This window comes from Rousettus aegyptiacus, unplaced genomic scaffold (assembly GCF_014176215.1).
Source record: "Rousettus aegyptiacus isolate mRouAeg1 unplaced genomic scaffold, mRouAeg1.p scaffold_m13_p_3, whole genome shotgun sequence".
Classification (NCBI taxonomy): domain Eukaryota; kingdom Metazoa; phylum Chordata; class Mammalia; order Chiroptera; family Pteropodidae; genus Rousettus; species Rousettus aegyptiacus.
In genome coordinates, this window is record NW_023416306.1 from 170802743 (window position 1) to 170817850 (window position 15108).

Here is a 15108-nt window from a genome sequence, read left to right on the forward strand (position 1 = left end):
GGGAAATTCATAGCTTTAAACTTATATTAATAAAGATGAATGAAAAATTAAGGAACTAGGTATCTAAGTCAAGCTAGAGGTAAACAACAACAGTAACAAACAATAGAAATAGAAAAATTGAAGTAATAAAAAGTATAAAATGGCGATTTAGAAAAAAATAGAACTAATCAAAATAAAATTACCCAGTACAAATAATTAAAAATTGAAAATAAAAATTTGAAAATTGCTAAATCAGTAGTTGATATAGTCAAAAAAAAAAAAAAGGAATAAAATACAAATGCACGGGCCAAAAATGGTAACAGGGTACACTTTCCACTGCACCCTTTCAATACTATGATTTATAAGATATTTGGTCTACATCCAAAGTACCTGGCTCCCAGACCCCAAAACCTTTGGAATTTCTGAAGTGTTGGGAGTGAGTAAGGTATCTTTTGTTATGTTAATGAGCTGACTTCTGGGGGCTGAAGAGCCAACCATGTGATTAGGGTTTAAACTTTCAGTCCCATCCCATAATCTCCAGGGAGGGGAGAGGGGCTGAGATGGAGTTCAGCACTCTGTGGCCAATGACTTAGTCCATTGTGGCTGTGTAATGAAGTCTCTATAAAGACCCAAAAAGGGTAACTCCTTGGCCCCTTTTGGGAGCTCTTCCACCTTGGGGAAGCAGGTCCCAAGCTCCATGAGGACAGAAGCTCCCCTGTTTGGAGCTCCCTTTCTTCCTTCCTTGCCCTATGTAGCTCCCCACCTGGCTGTTGATTTTTATAATGTAGTGTTCTTTGTAATAAATCGAGTGAGTAAACGGGGTTTCTTGAGTTTTGTGAGCCCTTCTAGCAAATTAATCGAACCTGAGGAGGGGGTCGTGGGAACCTCTGATTTCTAGCCGGTCGGCCAGAAGAACAGGTAACAACCTGGGCTGGAGAATGGTGTCTGAAGGGGCCGCGGTGTCGTGGTACTGAGCCCTTTACTTACGGAATCTGATTTCTCTCTGGATAGATGTCAGAATTGAGTTAAATTCTCTGACCCTAAGAATTGCTCGTTGGTATGGGGACACCTCCTCTCTACACAGGATGGAATTGGGCCAAGGAACCCTGAAAAATGCCTTTCGATGCCTTTTGAACAAACCTAGAGGTGGGGGAAAAGCCATAAGGAGACAAATCAGTAAGGTTCAATTTCATGTCACTTGTGGAAAGCCCTTGTTCCCACGAGGGTGTGGCCGCTGCAGCAGACCCTACCTTCCTTCAGCAGAGCCTGTTTTCTGAAACTTTTTGTCATGGGTCCCCACTTGGACTGGCTGGCGCAGGTGGGGGTCAGCAGAGGCCAGATAACGATGCTTGGGTCCCAGCAGCCACCCTTCACAAGGGGCCACCAGCCTTGGCAAGGGGCATCCCCACCATATTTCCCAAGGAACGGAGGATAGGCGACCGGATACGGTCGGGACGGACTTCAGGCCTTTACCTTGCCTGAGGCCCTGGCTTGGGCGCAACCTCTGCCCAGGCCTTGCCCTCTGGGAGAAACATCCGCAAATAATGATGCTTCTGGGTCGAGAGAAGGACACAGCCCCGTGAGTCCCGCGGTTCCAGGGAAGGCTTTCTGGTGGAGGTGGCATTTACACTGGGACTCAGAGGTTGAGACCTTGCAGAGAGGACTTGTAATTGCCACGACTCCCCCACTGACCCTCAGAGGTCAGGCACTGAGGCTCAGAAGAGCAGGATGGAATGGTGACCACGTGCCAGGCCACACAAGAAATGATCACTGCGCAGTGGACAGCCGACGCCGGTTGGCGTTGGCAAACAAACACGTCCCAAGAAATTCACTGAAACTGGTATTTGGCCAAGAGGCCACGCAGGGAACGCGTGCCCGCGGCCGGAACTGCCCTTTGCCGCCCCCTGCCGGCCGCTCTGCGCGCAGCAGGGGCGTCACGATCAGGCCCGCGGGCACCGGAAGCCGCGGGCACGGGCCCTGCCTGTGCGGGGATTGGCTGCCCCGGGTCAGGTGCGTCTGCCCCGGACCAACCAGCGAGGGAGGAGTCTCACCTCGCAGATCCTCGAGCCCTGCCGCAGGCCGGGGGCGGGGTGGCGGAAGGCGCGGTGTCCCCTCCACCCCACCCCTGCCCCTGGAGCGCTGCTCCCGCCTACCTGCCCCGCCCAGCTGTGGGAAAGATGTTTCAAAGCTGGAAGTGGCTTTTTTGGGGGGATAATGACACAAACCTTTGCCGGGTCCCCAGGCCCTGCGGATCTGACCCTCCGGCCTCCCCGCTGGCCTCCTCTCTGCTGCTGACTCAGCTGCTCCAGCCGTCCGGCCTTCCTCTGCCCGCCCTCGAGCGCCAGGCTTTTCCCCAGCTCGTGCCTTCTGCCTCGCCTGCCCTTTCCCTCCTTGTCTCCTCTCTTCTCCTCGCTTGCTCCTACTGATCTCTCCAGACCCAGCTGGCTTTGGGTTAAAGCTCCTCTGGGGGCTTCTTCAGACCTTGTGCACCTGCTTTTGCTGGGCACCGACCACCTTTCCGCGCGGGCTGTTGGCCTGCTTGTCTGCAACGGCGGACGTTCCTCCCCGCATCGCCCCTCCCCAACACAAAGAGCGTGGGCCTCAGTACGCGCTTACTGCTTCTGTGTAGATTTACATTCTGTGATAACCCTGGAAGTGAGACATCGGGGTCCCCTTTGCCTGGGGAGTCAGGGGAGGCTGCAAGAGGCTGCATGGCCCGGAGTTCCTCGGCCGGACCGGATGGGGGCAGCATTGGGGGACTGGGGACACCCCATGCCAGCCAGGCAGCCTGGGCCCCAGGGGCTCTCCTGGAGGAAACTGATGGGCAGACAAACGTCTCTAAGGGAGAGTAGCACAGTTGTGTCCGCGAGGTAAAACGCAGTGACAACTCTGGGCGCCCAACAGAGACACACAACTCAAGCTACATTTTTTAAAGGTGGGGGTGGGTTGGGGTGGAGGGCTCAAAGCTAGACTGCCTGTTAAAATCCAGACCCTGCCATTCCTGTGACCTTTGCTTAAGCGCTTTCTGCCTCAGTTTCCTCATCTGTAAAGTAAGATAGTATGTACCTACCCAGGTAGTTCAGGTAGGTTATTATGTGCATTTTTTAAGCTAGGAAGAAATGCTCCAATATGTTAACAGTGGGATTCGTCGTGATTTTTTTTGAATGCTCACCTGTACAGTGTAAGCTCTTCTACTTCCTGCTTACTGGAAGGTTCTGAAACAGTTGAAACCCTTCTGTCTTGGTTACTACTGTATCTTAGCACCCAGCACGGTGGCTGGGGCCCTGGGTGTGTTTGCTGACTGAATAAGTGAACAATCATAAACATGTGCCCGCCCTCTTGAAACGCTTATTTGAGTACAGAATAATTCTACTCTGAAGTGATTTTGATAATAGCAGAATTAGAGAGCTGCAGGAGAGAGGCTGAGGAGAAGGGGCAGGCTTCCTGTTAGAGGCCGTGTTAGCAACAAGAGAGGACAGGACCGGACGGACTGTCGTGTCGTGGCGACCTGCATGGACGAAGCGCTGACACAGGAAACCCAGGTGCGCCGCCACTCGGCAGGGCACAGCAGGCGGGGAGGGTGGACACAGCCGAGGGGCTCACTGCAGATCTGAGTTTCGCCTTGGGTAGTAGACGCTCTGGAGGCGGGAGAGAGGATCAGGGTGGCGGCTGCAGGGAGAGGAGCTGGGGCGGCCTGGGCCAAGGAGGCCCTGGGCGGTGACCCCGCAGGTGCCCCCCCGTCCAGCTGGGACACCGTTAATCTGGGAGGACGGCAAAGAAGGGATGAGATTTCTGAAAGAGAAAGTTGTTGTCAGGAGTCCACCTTCCCACAGAGCAAACCCGGCCCCAAGGGCTTCGCCTGTGATTCCCACAAGGAGTTAAGAAATAGCAAATTCCACTCTTACACAGACTCGGAACACAGAGGGAACTTCCCCGCTCGGTCTGTGAGGCAATCAGAACCTTGACACCAAAACTTGATAAGGGAAATGTGGAAAAGTACGGGACAATCTCGTTCATGCAAAAAATCCTGCGGTGCATGAAAAGGATAATCTGGAAGCTGGCTTAGCACGGAAAAACTCAGCATAATCTATCACTTTAACGGGAAAAAGGAGAAGCCACACCATCCTCCCTATGGTTGCAGGTAAGACTGAAGATCCGATTCATGAGAAAAACTCTTAGAAAACTAGGAACAAACTGGAGTTCCTAGCTCTGATGAAGGGTAGTCCAAAACCCCATAACAAACATCCCTTATAAAAGAATCAACAGATAAGTTACTAGAACACAAGAGTTTAATAAGGTTGCTGGATTAAAAATCAACATGTAATAAAATCCATACATTAAAAAAAAATCCTAGCTATAACAATTAGAAAATGATGTTAAGAACAACTATTTACAATAACTTCAAACATAGGCCTCTTGATAAAAGCACGTCCACGAACTCTTTGGAGAAAGTCACCAAACTACTGTGAGATAAAGAGGACTCAGCAAGAAGCAACATATCTCACGTACAGGGGTTGGAAGGCTTATTATAAAGAAGTGCCCTTCCCCACGTGCTACCCAAATCCAGTGCAATCCCAGTCAAAGCCCCGGCTGTATCACAGAACCTTGCACTGGACTCACCTGCAGGGAGAAGAGGCTCAGGGCTGGGACCGGACACAGCCTCTGTGGTGCAGCAGTGCTTACGGGGGAAGAAGGATCGTTTCCAGGTGAGCTGGACTTGTAAGTTGATTCTGCCCTGTTTGAGGCGAAATTTGATAATTATATATCAGGATCTATGAGAATGTTCCTCCAATGCTTTGATCCTGTAATCGCTCTCCTGAAAACCATCTAAAAGAAAAAACAATTTATTCCTCGCCCGCGTTATTTGTAATACTCAAAACTGGGAGGACAAAAACCCATGTCCTGCAGTGGGGCTGAACTCTCTGCCACTTGCTAGCTGCTTCAAACGGAAGGAATGGTGCTCAAGCCCTTGGGACGACTAACGGGCACCTGGCACCCAGGCGACAGCCCCTTGAAGCCTTTCTGGTGTGAGAACCAAGGCCGAATCCCCTCCCCGTGCCCGTGCTTCTGAGAGAAGACTCTCCTGAGGTCGATGCAGCCAGCTGGGCTGTGGCCACCACCCCAGCTGCACCGGAGACAATGTCCCTCCAGCTCCAGACATCCCCCCATTCTGCTCTTCTCAGCACTTCACCCCAGCTTCCTGCCTCCTGCACCCTGGTTCTGTTCTACCGGCCACGCCGGCTAACCGAGCACCCGCCCGCAAGCGCCATCCTGAGTGGGCCCCAGCCAGGTCCAGCCGTCACTGCCCAGCAAAGCTCCCCGCACCTGCCACCACAGCTCGCCAGAGCAGGCAGTAGCACCTGTCCACGGCGCAGAACCTGCTCACACAGCTGCTGGGCCTGGGCTCGACCTGATTTCCACGCGACTGCCCGCCTGCCCACCACCACTCACATCTGTTTGGATCAAGAACCATTTCCTGCATTTCCTGTACTCTGGCTGACTCCGACAAGGTACCTGTAAAAGACAGGTCTCTGTCCCCTGGAGCTCAAAAGCTCTTGCGTAAGTTAGTGACCAAATGACCCCAACCCCAGAAGCAGGTTGGACAGAGCCTGTCCTGGTCCCGCCGAGGAGAGATTGTCTCCCCACCCTGGGTCCTGAACCCTTGGGTGTTACTTCAAGTTTACAGAGAAAAGCCCACACGGGAACTAGCAGAAATGGGCCACGTTGTGACATTTTTTGGTACCTCTCATAGATGTAAGTCTATCTCAACCCATGAAGGACTTGCCCAAGGTCACACAGACTAGCAGCGAAGGTAAGAATTCAGGTCTGACTGTGGCTACTGCTCGCCCCTCCCCCTTTCCCCTGGGCTCCCACACAAACGTGCTGGCGTTCCTCACAGAGCAGGTAAGGGACCTCCCAGGTCCAGGCAGCGAGCCAGGGGGCGTTACACAGCCCGCTTCAGTCTGGCCACCTCGCAGACGCCAGGCCTCTTTCCCCACTGGGGCTCAGAGGCTAGATCACTTGTCCATGGTCAAACAGCTAAGGAGTAAAACAGAGTCGGTTCCTCCTCTTCGGTTTCCAGCTCGGAGAGCATTTAAGGTGCAGCAACAGAAACGTAGAACCAGCGAGCTGCAGACGCAGGCGCCGGCCTCAGCCAGCCCGACCTCGGCTTCCCTCCAGCCACACGCAGGGACCCCCGCGGCATTTCCAGTCACTCCCACTAAGCGAGGCAGAGCTGGGCCCCAAACGCAGGTCCCAAGCCACTGGCCCGCAGGCCCGCGAGCAAACACGAGCACGGGTCGCCCAGTTTCTCTCTTGCTCATGGCATCAATCGCCTTCTCCTCACAATCTGTCTGGGCTAACTGTCCACCAGAGTTCAAGGTTGTCATGAAGCCCGCGCTGTAAGTAACTGCCCCAGGAAGTCCTCTCCATCCGTCTGCCCTGCAAATCCGGCAGCTCCTCCGCCTTCCTTTGACCTTGAGACAGCTGCCCGCACTCTAGAAGGAGCACGCAGGCGGTTTACGACTTTGAAGCTGATGTAGATTCCAGCTTCACTTAACACTCTGTCCCCGAGGTAGGCCTAGAAATCTGCTCTGAGCACAGTCACCGTGACCCAGGTCCTGATAAGAGTTCCTGGATTCCGAGACGGGTTTGAATTGTTTGTGGGGTTAGAACCTCGTAAAACCACCCAGCGACTAGATTCGAGGCAGGGGCCTGGCCAGTTTACGCCAAACCCAGACCTGTGCGCGGTGAAAGCTACAGGCTGGAATTACAGGGGGCGGGGGCGGGGCCAGCGCCTCTTCCACCCCCACCGCAGGGTTCCAGAGCAGCTGCAGGCGGAAGCGCTGTCCAGCCTGCAGCCTTGCGCTCCGCTCGGTAGGGGGCACGGGGCATGGCCGCGCACAGTGCCTGCGCTCAAGGAGCTTGCGGTGCAAGCGGAGGGAGAGGCACCCTGCCAGCAGAGAGCGACACTGCGGGGCAGCTGAAGGGTAACAGCAGCCCCAGGGTGAGGAAGGCTCAGCCTCAGCCCGTCCTGCTGCAGTGACAGCACTGCGCACTCGGTGGCTTGTGAACGAGGCCTCTCTCGCAGCTCTGAAGCCGGAAGTCTGAGATCAGGGCGCCAGCGTGCTGGGTTCTGGGGACAGCGCTCCTGCCCTCACGCAGGTGGGAGCAGGGCTCTCTGGGGCCTCTTACGGAGGCCCTGATCCCGCTCGCGAGGGCCCCACCCCCATAACCTCATCACCCCCAGCCCAATAGCACTGGGGGCGGGGGTTCCACACGTGGATTCTGGATGGGGAAACAAACATCCAGTCCTTAGCAGGCTCTCTGCAGAGGTGGGATTTGAAGCTGACAAGGGAGAAAATGAATGGAATTAGCTTACGAAATCATGGATGGGTTAAAAACAAGGGGGCAGGGATCTGGGAATGGTGGACCCGCCGCAAGGAGCCAGGGTCAGGAAGAGGAGATGCCGGCCGCCACTGGGGTGGCCAGGTCCAAGGGTGTGCAGCACCAGAGCAGTGACCCCGGGCTCAGAGCATGCGACCACTGCTGGAGAGTGCCTTCCGGCACCCAGAGGAGCCTATGGGGGTGGGGGGGTCACAGAAGTCCACTTCTGACTCTAACTGCGGCCTGCAATTTATGTGCTGAGTCCGTCTGCTGGTGTGAGCAACGTCCGAGCCTGCGGAGGATTTTTATGCGTTTATCTGAGCCAAAATGACAACATATGCCGGGGAGGAAGATCTCAAGTGCTCCCGAGAATGAGTTTTGCATGTTTTTTTTTTAATACCTTTGATATTGAGGAGGGAAAATAAGGAAGAGTGTGTGAAGGCGGAGACAGCCAGGCGGGGTGGAGTGCAGGACAGCTGAGGTCACACCTTCCCCTGAGGGCGGTTCCGCCCCTCAGGGGTCTGAAGGAGGATCCTCCGGCATTTCCAAGGTGTTAACTAGGTGTGTTAACGAGATGCGTGATGGGCGTTCTTGATGGGCGGTCTTGCTCAAGGCAGAGATAAACCTTTTCCTAAAACAGTTATGGCCTGGGGCGTGACTACCCACCAGGAGCTGCCCAGTTAGGGGTTTTATGACCAGATTGCCCTGCGAGGTTACTTTCAGTCACCGGTCAGCTTTATCAGAGCCTATTTCATCCACAACTTGCACACACCACAGCCTACTTAACTTCAACCTCTGGCACTGGATCAAAGGTACCCAAATTTTACCCAGAAGCCCCGTTACCAGGGAGTCTGGGAACAGTTTTTACCTTGCCGGTCTCTACAGTCCTGGAAGCAGCCAGGGAAAAAGGCGGCCAGTCCATGTCCCTCCCAGCACGGAGTCTGGGGGAGGGGGGAGAAAAGCTTCAGAGACCTGAGTCCCAGTTTCGCTGCGTGCAGTGGTGGGTGGTGGGGGGAAGGGTGAACAGTGGCAGAACTGGAGGGTGCGGAGGGCCAGGCCCGGCAGCCCGCCCCGGGCCCGTGCTTCACGGCTTCCCTGTGCACCACGGATTCACGGGGAGAAAAATCCATGAGAGCCCGTTGAAAAAAATAACACGGGCTCGATTTTTCCAGGGAGAAAAAGCTCCAATCTACTGGCTCTGATAATAACACATAAGATAAGCAGGACGAGTGTGAAATGTATACACTAAGTTCATTAAAAAGGAAGGAGCTGAGTGGAGCAGGGAAGGGAAGACGTGGCGGATGGGAAAGGGAAAGGTGACAAACAGGAAAGAACAGGAAGAAGTCAGGAGGGACAAGATACGAGAATAAAGAGGAAAAGGGGAGCGAGGGGGACAGGAGGCGACAGTGCCACAGTCTAGCAGTGAGACAGACGCCAGTGACGAGAAGGGTGATTTCGTTCATTCTCCCACGCGCAAGAGCTGCTCGGGGCGCTGTGCACCAGACCCCGAGCTTCCGGAAGCTGCGCCTCGAGCTGTGAGGGCAAGGGCCTGACACACTTCTCAGTCCACTTCCCAGTGACCCAGACGCGGGCGGCGGGCTCCTCCTAGCTCCTGGCTTTGGGGCCTCTCATCTCACGCACTTGCTCAGAGTTCAACAGATGGGTTTGCATTTATTCTCTCCCTTGCCTGGCCTAAGGTAACCATTATTAACTAACGAGTGTGTATCCTGCTCCTTTCTTCATGTTCACATAAAAAGAGAATACACGACCTCAAAGAGAGAGGAAAGGGGAGGTGGGGGGCAGGAAGAGGAGGCTTCAACATACACCTGCAGGCGCCTTCAAAGACCAAAGCTTGGGGAACACGAATCCCACGCTGGTTGGAGCCCACAGTTGCTCAACAGGACGGGCTTGTGCCAGGCTGAGATGGTGGCATTTCAGGTGGAAGCTGAAGGATCCAGCACCCAGAGGAAGACCCTGGGAAAGGAGGCGCGAGGAGGGACAGACACATCTGGGTAGAAAATCTGCAAGAGAGACATCTTGCAGAGTGGAAGCTTTTGGGTAGAAGAGACCAAAACCCAAGAGCTGACTGGGGATGGCTGAGTAATCGGAGCCTCGAGGATGGCGAACCGGGATGGGAACAGGAAAGGCGCTGCCGGTTCACCCTACCCACAGTGTCGACACCTCGCCTGGGTGTCTCAAGGGGTCAGACTAACCCGGTTCTAGGGTCTCTTCTGGCATAAATTCTATGAGTCCCCCAAATTAGTGAATTCTACCACCACCTCCACTGCCTGACGGGAGAGGTTCCATGAAGAGTGTCTGGTACCCGGTCGGCTTGGTCATCGCTGCACCCTGGGGACCTGGCAGGGTGGCCGCCACATGGGGGAACTGGGCTCTTCAGTGGGCTGAATCTGTTGCTATTTGTTTCCTGTGTAGTTTCCTGGGGGGATGGACTGATGAGTCCAACATGACACGGAGTACAATGCAGACCTGCCTGGGGCTATGGGGACAGTGACTTACGATGGGGACATTTCGGAGATGGAGAATAACTGGATGATGACAAGAAGTTTTAAAGAACTCACCTTTAAGAGAGCAGGAAGTAGGAAGTAGGAAAAAAGCTAACCATTTCACTACTAGTAAGTAGGTTTTCAAATGGGGAGAACGCTTCCAACTCTAATTTTTCCTTCTGGTAGGGAAATGTCACCGTTGGCTAAAGAATCCAAAAGATCTGATGAAAAAAGAAACGACAGGAAAAAGGCATAAATTCAAAATAGGTGATTAGGCTTCCACAAGCTTTTCTTAATTTGCTACCTTTGTTCTGATTGTAAAACAGAACACATTCATAGCAGCATTATTCACAATAGCTGAAGTGTGGAGCAACCTAAGTGTCCACTGAGGACGAACAAAGTTTGCAAAACGTGGTCCATCCACACACTGGAACATCGTTCAACCTTTGGAAGGAAATTCCAACATGTTACACCATGGGTGAATCTTGAGAACATTTTAAATGCAACAAACCAGTCACGAAAGGACAAACAGAGCCGCATGACTCACACACGCCACGTTCCTAGGACAGTCGACTTCACGGACAGAGGGTGAATGGTGACGCCGGGGTTGTAGGGACAGGGCGGGGAGTCAGCGTCTCATGCGAACAGTTTCGGTTTTGCGAGATGAAGAGTTCTGGGAATGGACGGTGGTGACGGCTGCACAACAGTGTAAATGTGTCTAACGCCAATGAGCTGTACACTTAAAAATGGTTAAGATGGTAGATTTTGTAAGTATTTTATGAAAATTAAAAAACCACCAAAATCCTAGCTCCCAGAAGCGAACTACATTGTTTTGACATCATACCTTTCCCTCCAAAAAAAGTTGGAATACTCTATACACAGATATCCTACATTTTTGCTTATTATTTTATCATAGCACTTTTCTCACATTATTAAAACCATTTACAAAATTAAAAACCACTAAATACAAAACGTATGGTGTTACAATATGCCATGGATTCCACATGGACAGACGGTGAAATCACCAAGAGACGACGCTTCCTGCAGAAGAGTAACTGTCCCCGCGACGTCCTTCGTCCTCCATCCCGCTCCTCGCCCCTCCTGTTCGCGGAGGGCGTGGCTGACCGCCGGGCCTGTGGCCGTAAGTCTAACAACCCAGGTACGGCGGCGGCTTACCCGGCTGGCCCGAGGAGCCCTGCGGTAGCGGCAGCCTGTGCCCCAGTGCCTGACGCTTGACTGCAATTCTCCCAGGCTTTCCCTCACAGTCTTGGATAGCTGCCACAGCCCCAGCCATCACACCAGTCTGGGGGCAGGAAGGAAGAACAGGGACTCGAGACTGCCTTTGATCAGGGGAGGGAAGCCTCTCCAGTAACACATTTTCCTTCACATTTCATGGGCCACCGCTGGGTTGCGTTCTCCCACACTCCTTTTAGATCAATCACCTGTTAGAGTACGGTCCATAACCATTCCTCTGGGTTGTTTCTAGAAGGCATTTACGATACAACCCCAGTTTAAACAAGAGCTTTGTAAGCGTTAGCTGCCACTGAGCTGGCAGGATGAAATGCTGGATCAGTCGAGGCACCTCCCCATCGCAATCAGGTCGTATGACAGATGTATCTAGTAACGCGAAGACTTACATATTACATTTGGTATGTATAATATGTAAGTTACTAAATTTGGATCCTAAAAAAACAACGGTTCAAATACAGGATGAGGAAGTACGATTTAACAGCTATACACACGCGACAGCGAGCCGTGGCTGGGCTGCAACCACGAACCCCGACAGAGCCGAGTGCTAATGAACTCAGTGCTGGACAGGGCTACCTGCTTCAGGCTGAAGCCAGAAGTGGACTGGTTCCACTCCATCAAGTAAGCTCTGCATCTAGAAGACAGTGGTTTGGGGGAGACGAAGGGGACTCAATGGCTGGAAGCGGTGTGTGTGAACAGATCTATAAAGACCTCTATCTGACCGTAACATGAAAACAGCAATGTTACCTGCTACCCTTGGATTAATGCATCAATCAATAAGGCATTATTTCAACAGGAGATGGTCTTTTTATATGGGCGGCCTTTGTGGTAGCAGCTGTTGTAACAGGATTTTACTTGTAATACTGTTTGCTTTGAGAGGGCTGGGTGAAAGACTGTGTCAGCTTCCCCTGACCAGGAGAAAATAAGATTATTTTTCCAGAGCAGTCTACTTAAAGGATTTTCTTCTTGAATACGCTTCTGAGAAATGATTGACATATACATCATTTTCACATAGTTTGACATGAGCAATGTTTTCTTCACATTATAAGCTAATTCCCAAATTGATTATTTTTCACTGTTTGAAATGAATTTTCTAGAATTCTAATTTTCAGATACCTCTTTGCTTGCAAATTCATACTACTCAAAAAATCTGAAGGACAAGAAAGCTAAAATTCAGAGTTCCCAGAGAGCTGCATGCCTATAGCATGGAGAGCTACAAAAAAGGAGAAGAAACACCCCTGCCTTCCAGAAGCTTCCAACCCATGAACTATCTACAAGTAATTAAAAGCCAGTCAGTTATAAGTCTGACTCTTCCACTCCTCTCCGATGGGCCCAACAGGACACCAGGTCAGGGGCCATTTCTAACTGCAGCATTTGGGCTTTCCTTTAGGCAGGACCTGAACGGGGCAGGGAGGTGGAGACGAGGAAGGCTTCCTTGGCGGAGGAAGGCTTCCTTGGCGAAGGAAGGGCGGGCAAGAGCAAGGAAAACGAAGGGGCGTTTTCACCACAAAGAAACTTCTGTGAGGCCGGATGTTGGGGGAGGGGGTCAGGATGGAGAGCAGTTGGGAGAGAAAAACAGTCAAAGATGAGGAATTTTATTTGGTGCCTGTTGCATGTCAGGAGCACCGTACATCTCATTTCACTCAAACGTTACAGCCGTCTTGAATGGTGATATTCCTACTGCGCAGATAGAGAAACTGGTCCAGAGAGGTCAAAGTCATTTAAGATGACTTAACTAATAAGTGGTGGAACAAATACTCAAATCCAGGTCTGTCTGATCTCAAAACTCCCATGTTTTCTGCTGTGCCAAGCTTCCGTAAAGCTCAGCTAAGGGTCCTGGCCTCATTTTACAAGCAGTGGGTGTGGAGGAGGCTACAGGTAGTAGCATCACGGGGTATTTCTGCGGATGGGCGTTTGGCTGGCCCTGCTTCCCTCTGGGAACAGGAGGCAAGAGACAGTGTCCCTGCCCTCAAAAAATGTGCAGTTTTGTGGGAAAGCAGAAACATTAATGGCCACTTTCGCTATAATGTAAGAACAACGACTGCGGTCAGGCAGAATGCTATGGAAATACTCTTCGAAGGAAAGCTTCCTAGAGACACTACCTGGGCTGTTCTGGAAGAGGAGGAAGTCTGAGGTGGGGAGGGATGTTTCAGGCAGAGGAAACAGTCTGAAAACAGAGGTGTGAACTGCATGTGCCTGTGTCTGGAGGCTGCAGGAGCAGAGAAAATGAGGCTGGAAGTTTAGGGGTGCTTGGCCAAGGAGCTGGTCAAGCTGAAGCCCCTGGAGTTTGAACGGGGGAGTGACGTGGTCCCATGTGCGAGCCAGAAATACCTGGGAGAGGCTTGGGGAGGGAACAGTGGAGGCAGGTAGCGCAGCTGGTTGGCCAAGGTATAGGTGAGAGGGAGCCGGAGCCCACACGAGGACAGCAGCAGCACGACTGGAGAAAAATACTTAGGAGGTAAACGTGTCAGGACGTGGTGGCTGCCCATGGGGTTAGGGAGCGAGGAGCCTGAGATGACTTCCTGATTTCGGTCCTGGTCAAGTGAGGTGGGGTGACCGGTGAGAGACCAGGGCTGGAGGGGAAGAGGGCAGGGGAAGGGGGAGAAGGCCAGGGAGACCCAGTGGGTGAGAGGCCAGGGGACGCCGAGGATGGACAGGCTGTAGAGCTCTGGAGAGGGTCCAGTCTAGGTGAGAAGCTGAGGACGGCTGGCGCGCAGGCGGCTGTGAGACAGCCCGGGACGGCGCACGGAATGAGCAGCAAGTCAGGAGCGAGGGCCCGAAGAAAAAGCAGGATGGCTGACACAGCCCCGCGCAGAGGCCCAGGGACAGAGAGGCAGCCATGCCGATGAGGGCAGGAGTCGTCACGTCTGGGCGCATCGCCAGGTCGCCGGAGACACGGTGCCGGGCTGAACGGGTGAGGCGGGGATCCTGAAGACAGATGTGGTCTCAGGGTGCTTAGCTGGCAACGAAAGGGGACAGGCAGCGGCTGGAGGGAGACGGGGTCAAGGTAGAGCCTCGTTTTTAAAGACCAGAGGAGACTTAATCCAAAGGGAAAGAGCTGGGGAAAATGGCAGGTCCACGAGAGAAGACAGGGAAATGCGAAGGGACCCGAGGAACAAGAGGGGCGCGGGTAGGGGACGCGGGCTCCGCCAGGAGTGGCAGTGCGCGGTCTGCGAACGGAAGGCGCTTCTTGGTCGAGGCGTAGGTGCGAAGGGACAGCTGGCATGTGGGGCAATAAGTTCTGAGTCAATCTCCTCAACGCAATGGAACGGGGCGCCTTGAAGAAAGTAATTGAGAGAATTTACCACAATGGTGGAGGAGGGAGTTGAGTTAGGACAAGCAACAAGAATTGTCGAGTGACATTAAAACCCAGCTGATGCTAGAAAGCAGGAATAAGGCGTGACAAAAATCTACGTACATGAATTGTGTTTCTTCCAGCAGATCTCAGGATCTCCGAAGTGAGGAGACGGAAGGGGGCTGACCCACGGGTGAAGTTTCATCAGGCTTAAGCAGGATGAGAAGCTGAGGATGCTGTGATCAACCGTGGTGTTTTAGTCTGGGAAAGAAAGAGGGATAGCAAGGTCTGAGGCTGAAATAAAGGGTTAACGGGAGGAAGGTGCGAGGGTCCGGGAGGACAGGATATCGAGAGCTTAAGGTTCACTGACGCGGTGTCATCTTAGGGATTACAAGGTCCAGGACGTGGCCGCCGAAGAGGAAATGAAGGCACCTGGAGCTGCAAAGGCCGACACACAGAGGCTGCGTGGACTCAAGTCATTGAAGGGTGTGGTACGGCTGAGGCTCCAGAGGAAGATTAAGATCAAGTGTGACACCAGAGAGGATGGGGAGATGGTGGAGAGGGGGTGGCATCTGGGGTGGCGCTAGCTTCAAACAACGTCGGGGTCAGCACCGCCTTTGCAGTTTGGTCAGAAAGTCGTTAGGAAAAGATTCAAGTGATCCAAGATTACCGTCTCGCCACAACGACGATGCCATT